Raw genomic sequence first — 10,411 nt, forward strand, 5'->3', positions numbered from 1 at the left:
GCTTCAGAACCGGTCTGGAGGCTTTCACTCTGGGTCTGTATGCTGGCATTAGCATGACGGTGATGTGGTCAGAGAGACCTATGTGGGGGAGGGGGGAGGCCTTGTACGCTCCTTTGTGGGTTGTGTAGACCAGATCCAAAATGTTGTCTCCTCTTGTAGGGAAATCAACATGCTGGTGTACACTGTAAACCCGAATAAGTTAGTAGAACTCAAAAAATTTGAGGCAATATATTGCCTCAAATTATTTGATTTTGCAGAACTTAAAAAGTTTGATGACTTGCTACTTGTACCTTTTGATTACAGCTTAAATTAAAGTGTTAATTTAGCTCAACTCAATTATTTTCAGTTATTAGTACTTAAAATGTTCAAGTTTTCAAACCACTGGAATAAGTACACAACCACACCATTTCATGTTAACCAAACTCAATGTTTTCGAGTTCACATTAGTCAAATGTTTTGAATTTGTTTACTTAAAAAGATAACTCGAAACTTAATTTTTTTTGTGGCAATTTATTGCCTCAATTACATTGAGTTTAACAAACTCAAAATTTAAGTCATGAACATCTATCTATTGAACAGTATTTTCTTGCACTCACATTTAGCACACTGCAATATTAAAATAAATAATTTGAAAATATACTTTAATAAATTGTAGAGCTTAAATTTAGAGCTGGTGACATAAAACAATACCAACATTTTTTTTACAGCGAAAAAACACTGCTCTTTGCTTCCTGAGTATAGTGCAGCATTTTGGATTAAATACAACAGAACTGTTTCAGAACATTTTCAGGAAAAAAAGAAAAACTTCCATCTTTATAGTGGCTGATCATTTTAATTATTTGAATGAATATGGGCACAACAAATAAAACATTTCAACTTTGCAACCAAAGTTAAACTTCCAAAATAAATTGTATCTTTACGTTTAAAAGATAATGATGATCTTTACCGCTATAGTGGGTTAAATATTGTTGATAAATTGACATTAACAGGAAACACGTACATGAGGCATAAAAGAATTTAAAAAAAATGTATCTGCACAAAGATAACAACCCGAGAACCATGACCTCTGCCTTTTTTTCCTCCATAATACACAATAACATACATGAACAGATCACATGATGGCGCTGCATTGCAAAGCTGCAAGACGTGATCATAGACCTTTTAACTTGAACATGTTGAACCTTTTATAATGGTATACCGCTGCAGCCTTCCGTTTCTAGGTCATCAAAACATTCTTGAGGGTCTGCAACTTCGGTGACAGTTTGCCACTTTCTAGGCCAAGTAAGATCTTTTGAATGAACTCAAAAGTCTTGGTAAGTGCTTTGGGGTAGCTGAGGTGTAGTGCATACATGAATCCAAAGACTACCAGGAAGGCATCGCCAAGTCTGGGAGACTAACCATGACATCACTTTCAATAATCACAGAGATTTTCACAGGGTGGTAGTGAACTGCACTTGTGTTATTGTCACTGGTGACAGTAAGGAGGCCCACTGCAACCCCATCAAGCTCTGGCTCATCAGACTCGTCCTGAATGAATGAAAAGAGATACCAATCACAAACTAACACATGGAACAGCACAGATGACATAATGTATATTTCCTTAACCAAGTCCCAATGAAAACAAAGGCCTCTTTTACAAGGGAGACCTGTGTCTCATTGTAAGAGGGAACAACATAAGATCCATGTTCTGCACACACAAATCAACCAAATTACCAGAGAATCCAAGTGGTGAGACTGAAACCAAGCTAAAGGACATTTACAGGAACATGTTTTACTGAACATCTTCTCACTTGCCAATACAGTTCCTTTGTAGTGAGGCGAAAACAGACTATACCCGAAAAGTGTATGGGTAGACTAAACAAAGGTAAGTCCTAAAAGATATTAGTATTTTGATGAACTGTTTACATCATGCACACGTAGAATCTGTTAGTGACTTAAGAAGACTCACTGTGCAGGTTCTGAAGAATCCAGATACATCCTCGCACAGATAGACAGGGAGGCCGTGGAGAACAGTCGTACGTTTGGTGTGTATGTCCTGGTTTTCCTATTCAGATAAAAACACATTTGTACATTTAAAATAATCCATTCAGAACATATGGCCACAAATAACCTGTTCACATCTTTAATGCAATCAAACAAATGTCAAACACAGAGTGGACTAATTGCAAAATTCACAAAGCTCATTTGAGTCATTGAACCTGTTCGAAGTTCCACCGGTTCAACCTATGAAGTGTGTAATAATCTATTTACCTGTTCATCGTGGATTTTTAAAATTTCAGCCAGAGCATCTGCTGTCTTTCCAGTTCTTGATGCCTTCTGCCTAAATAAAGTCATTAGTCGTGGAAGATGGCGGTCAAGCTCAGCATAGAATCGGTTGGGCAGGTTCTGATTGGTTATCCTCTGAACTCTGCATACAACTACATTGAAATAACAGCAACAAATAAAAAAACATTCAATTTGAAGAATCTAGCACATTTATTAAGCCGACAATAGCGGTCAAATGAATAAGAATCACAATTTTCACTTAAAGAGAGATGATCCATATTACCTCAGAAGATCTGATTCAAGTGGTCTACTATTTCCTGAATAGCTGTGTTTGAGACATGAAGGATAGCCTGCATCTTTAGAAATAAAGAAGCTAAATTTGTTTTAAGTTGATTTCTTAGACTGCCAGTGTCACACTGATCACCGTTCCCCACTTCTCTGCTCTGGTCTGGGCATTCTTCATGCGAATCACTAGTTTCCTCAGAAATACTGGCTTGAAGAATATGGAGCCTCACTGACAATATCAGTTTGAAAGTCAGATGCAAGACCTGCTTGGTGTTCTCTACTTTTATGAGAATTGAACGAGGAGTACACATTTGTGATATAGCTACAATCCTTATATGGGCATGTCACCGTTTCATGATTTTTCAAATGCTTTCTGAGATGACTGAAAACGGCTGAATTAGAAAAGGGTTGCTGAAATGTGCATAAGGGGCATTTGAATAACACAGGCCCCTGACTCTGCTCTGTACAACTGCTAGGTTGTGCTGTATGATATCTTGATGAATGAGTACTCAATGAATTAAGTGTCTGAAACGTGCAAATGCAATCGGTGTAGAGGCATGGAAGAGGGCTGATTCTGGAAAAGTGGCTGTGCTGCAGCCTACAGTGTTTAAATAACTGCATTCTGGAGGTGCAAGAAGCTGCGCACAACTTACACTTCCAGATAATTTTGGAACCAGCAACCTAAAAGGCAAAGAAAAAAATGACAAAGTTTAGACCAACATCTAAAACTTTTAAAACAGATTTACTATTACTTACTAATTAATATAACAAGTTAATTACTATTAGCTTACCAAAACATGATCATGGACTACAGCTAACACTGCTTTAAAATTGCATGTGTTCCATTTTTGTATGCGATTTAAAACTAAAAGTAAATATTTGATTTGAAAGAACACTGACTAAAAAAGTACCAGTAACTGTTTCCCTATTCATCAGAGAAGAGAAGAAAAGGAAAGACTGAGTTTTGAATGCTATTACAAACAATTTTTTGGCACAATTTTTCTCATTCTAAAAATATATAATGTGTGGTTCTTAACCTTTAAATGAGTCCAAAAATATTTTACTGGTTGGCCACCTTTTTAGGAAGGCTTTATTTTTTTTGTGGAGAGGTTGATGCAAATGCTATGCCATAGTACAATTACTGTCAATTATTTCATTTTATTTCTTCAAACAAGATTTTTCTGTGCTGTTCTTTGATATTTCTTACTTAAGGACTCTTCCCACAACACGTTGTGATTCCCATGCAACAGCCTGTGAGGTCCTGACACCCAGGTTATGGTATAATGCACTGACAAACATAGTTGTCAATACATAATTTGTTGGTGGCATATCTAAACATTTCATTTATGCAGCTTACATGCAAGTCTCAATAACACCACCGTAAAACACTATCTATCTAGGATTTGCCATACAGGGTCTAACAATAACGTGGTTTTTATTTGAAAACAAAAGAAATGCCAGAGATGCGGTGAATAGTCAATCATAAACACCGGGCGCTCCCGTGAACCAACAGAGAAGCACGGAGATCACTGTCAAGTTACGTTAGCTAGCGACGTTCGTTGCCGCAATGTTCTCAGTCGAACAAGGTAGTTTAGTGGAACACCTCGTGCTCCTCCGCTTAGCTATAGTACCTTAGTACATGAGGAGCGTCGTTAGCCAACGTTAGCCGCCACTTGTGTCTCTGAGCTCAAACCAGCCACTGCTGAAGTTGAGAGACAGACTCGAGAGGACTGGAGTCTCATGGTGAAGCAGAGCTAGCTCGTAATGTCTCTCGCAAAGTCTAGGAAATTATTTTAAGTTTTAGTTTTCGAGGTTTGGCAACTGGCTGATTGTAACATAATGTAACTAAACACATTACACATATCAACGTATATAAAAACACTTAAGATCTCACTCACCTTGAAAACAGTCCGACACCACAGCCTCGTGCGAAAGGGTGCAGGCCCATAATGCACTTTGATAACGGCCAAAACACGTGATGACTCCAAGTTGATTTACACTACAAGTTGAATGTGAATTTTCAGCGTTACGTTTTATTTGTCGTTGATATGTTACTAGTTATTTTGTATTATCATGACAACTTCAATAGTCTTTTATGATACTGACTAAAAAACAACTAAAAGCACATTTTACTGTGTATTTTACACTTTTATTGTATTTTAGCATGTGATTTAGGTTTATTTTAAAATCATCCATATTTAAAACAATAGAAATAACAGGACTTTATCATTTGCAGCATATAATTACTAAATTCTATTGTTATGTTTTACAAAATAGTTCCATTTAATCAAAATATATTAGTTAAAATTACTCAAAAAGAAGAACATGTTCCACCAACTTGACATATTTAAGTTAGTAGAACTTTCTCTAAAACTTTGAGTATACACTACTTAATCTATTTGATTAATTTGGACGTTCGGGTTTACAGTGTAGTTTGGGAAGGACAGTCTTAAGGTTTGCATGGTTGAAATCTCCAGCAAAGATGGTGAAGCCGTCTGGGTGAGCCGTCTGTTGTTCGCTGATGGCCTGATACAGTTCACCGAGTGCCGCATTTCTATCACTGTTGTTGGAGGTCGGGGGGATGTAAACAGCGACTAGCAGAATCGCCGTGAATTCCCTCGGCAGATAAAAAGGACGGCACCTTACGATCATAAACTCCGCCAGTGGTGAGCAGTGTCTACATACCACGGCAGCGTCCCGGCACCATGCGTCCCGGATGTAAACACATACCCCCGCGCGGTTTCCCCTCCATCAGCGAGGGCTCTGTCCGCTCGGTAGCATGTTAGCTGCTCCAGTCTCACAGCAGAGTCGGGGATGTTGTCGTTTAGCCATGTTTCCGTGAAGATAAGCACACAGCAGTTCCTCACGTCTCGCTGCTCCGTCTGCAGCAGTCTAATGTGGTCCATTTTATTGTCCAAGGATCGCACATTAGCCATGATAATGGATGGTATGGCTGGACGAGTTGGCCTAGCCGCTAGCCCAGCTCGGGTTCCTCCGCGCTTAACCCTCTTCTGCTTCCTCTCACAACGCTTGCGGCGCCTCCTTTCTGGGGGAGGAGTGGCGGTCGAGTCCGGTGTGGTCGGTGTGGTCGTGGGCGGCGAAGTAATCCGTGCTCAGCGAGTGTTTCCGCTTGTTCAGCGTCCAGAGTGCCGTGTAGTTTGGTCCTGCCGATGGTTAACAGAACCTGGCGACTATATTTGGGTTCCGACGTAGACAGACGAGGCGAAGACGAACAATTTTTGGACGAACTTTTGCACAAACATTTAGAAACAGAACAAAACACCAAATGGTCAGGACAGAGAGGGGCCGCTGCGTCCGTGCGCGCCGCCATCTTCAGCAAGGCACTGAACCCCCAGTTGCTTCCCGGGCGCTTCACCTCAGCCCACTGCTCCTTAATAACTAAGGATGGGTTAAATGCAGAGAACTAATTTCCCCTTGGGGATTAATAAAAGTGTATATTAATTAATACACACACATACACACACACATACACACATACACACACATACACATCAATACGTCTTGTTGTGAGTAAACAGTCGTATATTCCAGTGGAGGGTCGATGTCTGTAGATAGATGAACGGCACACAGAGACACCCTACCAGGACAGGTGTGTGTGTGTGTGTGTGCGTGCGTGTGTGTGTGTCTCTGAGGATCAATGGGTGTGATTGATTGGCGACAGGTACCACACACACAGGAGACGCACGGCATCAACCCGACGACACGTCTCATTCAGACTCGTTTCAATCATTCAACGCGAGTCAGAACTTGTTTTTTGGTGCCGTTAGCCCCGCCCCCCCCCCCCCCCCCACACACACACACACACAGCTTCACGCCTGACACTTCAACATCGCGCTGCGTGAGTCCAGACATTAGACCGGCCCACGAGTATAATCCATTACGACACCGAAGCCAAAGGTCCAGATTCACTGCTGTGGACCCCACACTGACACGCATACACACACACACACAGATACACACACACAGACACGCACATACACACACATACACAGATACACACACACTGACACACATAGACACACACAGACACACACACACACATAGACACATAGACACACACACATACACACACACATATAAACACACACATAGACAAGGAGGCGATGAGGAGGAGAAAAGACGAGGAAACAAGGAAACAAGGAGGCTAGGAGGCAAGGAGGCGAGTAGACAAACAGAAGAGGAGGCGACGAGACGTGGAGGATTGGACTAAAAACAATGCGCCGCTTTGCCAAATTGTCCCCACACACACACACCCAACACACACACCCAACACCCAACACACACACCCAACACCCACACACCACACACACCCAACACACACACACACACCCACACACCACACACACACACACACACACACACACCTACACACACACACACACACACACACACACCACACACACACACACACACCCACACACACACACACACACACACACCCACACACACACACACACACACACCCACACACACACACACACACACACACACACACACACACACACAGCCCCTCGCTGGAGGCCGGGAGTCAAACCTGCGCCGCTGTGACACAGATTGGAAAGTGGCGTGAGGACGTGGAGACACACACCGCTACACTTTGTCACTGATGCACACAGACACACACACACACACACCCAACACACACACACACACACACACACACACACACACACACACACACACACACACACACACACACCCAACACACACACACACACAGGGGGGGGGGCAACAGTTACTCAATCTCCATGTAAGGGAGGCACAATGGCTGCCGCGTAGGAGGTGATCAACTTCCTCTGGAGAGAGACGACATGTGGAGCGGCTGACCCCTCATGTGGTCGACTGTGTGTGTGTGTGTGTGTGTGTGTGTGTGTGTGTGTGTCTGTGTGTGTGTGTGTGTGTGTGTGTGTGTGTGTGTGTGTCTGTGTGTGTGTGTGTGTGTGTGTGTGTGTGTGTGTGTGTGTGTGTGTGTGTGTGTGTGTGTGTGTGTGTGTGTGTGTGTGTGTGTGTGTGTGTGTGTGTGTGTCTGTGTGTGTGGGTGTGTGTGTGTGGGTGTGTGTGTGTGTGTGTGTGTGTGTGTGTGGTGTGTGTGTGTGTGTGTGTGTGTGTCTGTGTGTGTGTGTGTGTGTGTGTGTGTGTGTGTGTGTGTGTGTGTGTGTGTGTGAGTGTGTGTGTGTGATGGGAACATGATCTTTTCCTTCTCTCCAGCCACAGTGAATGTCTCATGTCTGCTGTGTACTCCAAATATTTAATATTTCAAATACTTTATACTTCATACTTCATACTTTATACTTTACATTTTATACTTTATACTTTGTACTTTATACTTTATACTTCATACTTCCCGTGTCTTCATCGTGTTTCTTCCTGAGTCTTCGACCTCGTTCACCGGCGGCAGCTGAAGTCGCTTTATGTGAACTCAATGTCACGAGGAAGGATTAATAAAATACCTTCCATTATATATATTCATATATATATGTATACATATATATGTATACATATATGTATACATATATATATATACATATATATATATATAAATATATATACATATATATACACATATATATATGTTTATATATATATACACATATGTATACATCTATATATATATGTATACATATATATACATATATATAGATATGTATATATATGTAATATATATATATGAAAGCCATTGAGTACAAGGTGAAGACGAACAGTAAAGTCTGAAAACATTTCTCTCTTTTGTTAGGTATTTCACAATATTTTCTCTTTCCTCGTCTTCATCGTTCTCTTGGCTCGACATCCCGAAACGTGAGGAAGAATACAAACTTCATTTATGAAGTATTTTAATAAACAAAAAAACTTCTGTAAAATGACATAAACATGCGTAAAATGTGAAATGACTTTTTTTTTTAAGTCGTAAAAAGTTAAAAAAAACATAAACAAATAAAAAGATATAAAATGTTAAAAGTCATGACAAAAAAGACAATAAAAAAAAGAAGGAAAACAAGATTAAAAAGACCTACAAAATAAAAGAACATAAATATACGTAGTAACATATATCAACATTAAAAGCAGATAAACATTTGTAAATAATAAAAAGAAATAAACATGTATAAAACGTAAAAGGTCATAAATATGTTTTGAGTATAAAAAGATTAAATCACTTAAAAGAAATAGTATAAAATGTGTTTTAAAGACATAATTTAATCTGGACTTTCGCAGAATAAAGATCTTAATCCTGAACCCTGACTAGCCAGCGGCGCCCGGCTCCGATATTGAAAACCTGTGTGGGGACCACGGGTCGACCACGGGTCGATGGCGGGCGCCATGCGGGCGCCATGCGGGCGCCATGTGGCGCCATGCAGGTCGGGAGCGGCTCAGGTGTGAGACGAGTGGCGACCGGAAAACAGATTATTCTCCCTTAATTACCTCACAGAGAGCGCCCCCCCCCTCCTGTGATGGAGGAGACCTCCACACAGCTGGGTCCTTACGGATGCCAGGGCTCACACACACACGACCCTGTGTGTGAGGCGGCGTGGGGCCCCAGATGTATTCAAATGCATTCGCATCCGTCAAATGTCAAATGAGCTAATCTGGGAAATGGAATACCTCGGCACCTGTGATGAAGAGGAGGTAGAAGACGAAGAAGAACCTGAAATATAACGAAATATAATATCCAGGATTGCTATTTCATGGAGTGCGAGGCTCGCCGACTGTCGGCCAATCAAAGAGCCAGAAACATGAAAGTGTGTGAGCCGAGCGGCGGAATGAAAGTCTCTTTTCATTAGCGATTCATTTGTCACTTTATTTCTCTGCTCATGTTTTATTTGGTTCGTATAATATCAGGAAAATCATATTTCTGTGAAGTCAATCAGAGGAAAGCTGCAAACGAGAAGAAAACAACAAACGTTTTGACTTGTTTCTCGAATAATGACTAAAACTGTCAGCAGACTTATCAATTATTATCATTAGGGACGCTCTTATTGTGAAAATCCAAAGTCCAATAGCTGATGACGATGTTTTTTGTTGTTTATTTACGAAAGCGCAACAGTGAGCTTGAATTGAGATCGTGTTTTCCGCTGTCGCCTTTCAAGTCAAAAGCTCAACATTGAAAACTAATTGAGAGGTTCATATCGAGCCCGTTTTCTTCGTGGTGGAAAGCTCACTGCAGCCACGAACGCTGATGAAACTTGACACAAATCTGTTTGTTACATATAAACTTTATTTTTTCACAGGTTGCACCGTCTTGTTATTCTCTTGAAATGATATCCAGTGCAAAACGGATTAACAATCATTTCTGTATGTCTAATATGAGTTATTTATTGCACATGTATAACTTACAGTTGCATTGTTCAAACAAAGTGCTCCGGTTTGTTCAGACTATAACTGTCGACGCACAGATGGAGGAGTCCATTGTTTGGGGCCGTGAGCGTCTTCATGTGAGGAAACAGTTTGAGGAGCTCTGGTGAGCTTCACTCTGAAGCTCTGAGGATGCAGACCAGAGGATTACCTCCAGGCCACTAAACTCTACCAATTTGACTGGATTTCAGTCCTGCTGTCAGCGGGAAGCTCCGAGCAGCTGTGACGCCCGACGGCTCCAACGCTCATCGCCCATTGGCTCCAACGCTCATCTCTCAATGGCTCCAACGCTCATCGCCCATTGGCTCCAACGCTCATCTCTCAATGGCTCCAACGCTCATCGCCCAATGGCTCCAACGCTCATCTCTCAATGGCTCCAACGCTCATCGCCCAATGGCTCCAACGCTCATCTCTCAATGGCTCCAACGCTCATCTCTCAATGGCTCCAATGCTCATCGCCCATTGGCTCCAACACTCATCTCTCAATGGCTCC

General features: G+C 41.6%; 1 long non-coding RNA gene across 1 annotated transcript; it reads right to left on the bottom strand.

The window, feature by feature from the left end:
• Positions 1–1,393: 1,393 nt before the first annotated feature.
• LOC130200393 (uncharacterized) lies at positions 1,394–2,395 on the bottom strand. The gene is made up of 3 exons (XR_008833003.1): positions 2,251–2,395; positions 1,949–2,044; positions 1,394–1,527 (listed from the first exon to the last, which is right to left on the bottom strand). It is a non-coding gene; the product is annotated as an uncharacterized LOC130200393 (long non-coding RNA).
• Between the last annotated feature and the right edge of the window lie 8,016 nt (positions 2,396–10,411).

Source organism: Pseudoliparis swirei, chromosome 10, assembly GCF_029220125.1.
Source record: "Pseudoliparis swirei isolate HS2019 ecotype Mariana Trench chromosome 10, NWPU_hadal_v1, whole genome shotgun sequence".
Classification (NCBI taxonomy): Eukaryota; Metazoa; Chordata; class Actinopteri; order Perciformes; family Liparidae; genus Pseudoliparis; species Pseudoliparis swirei.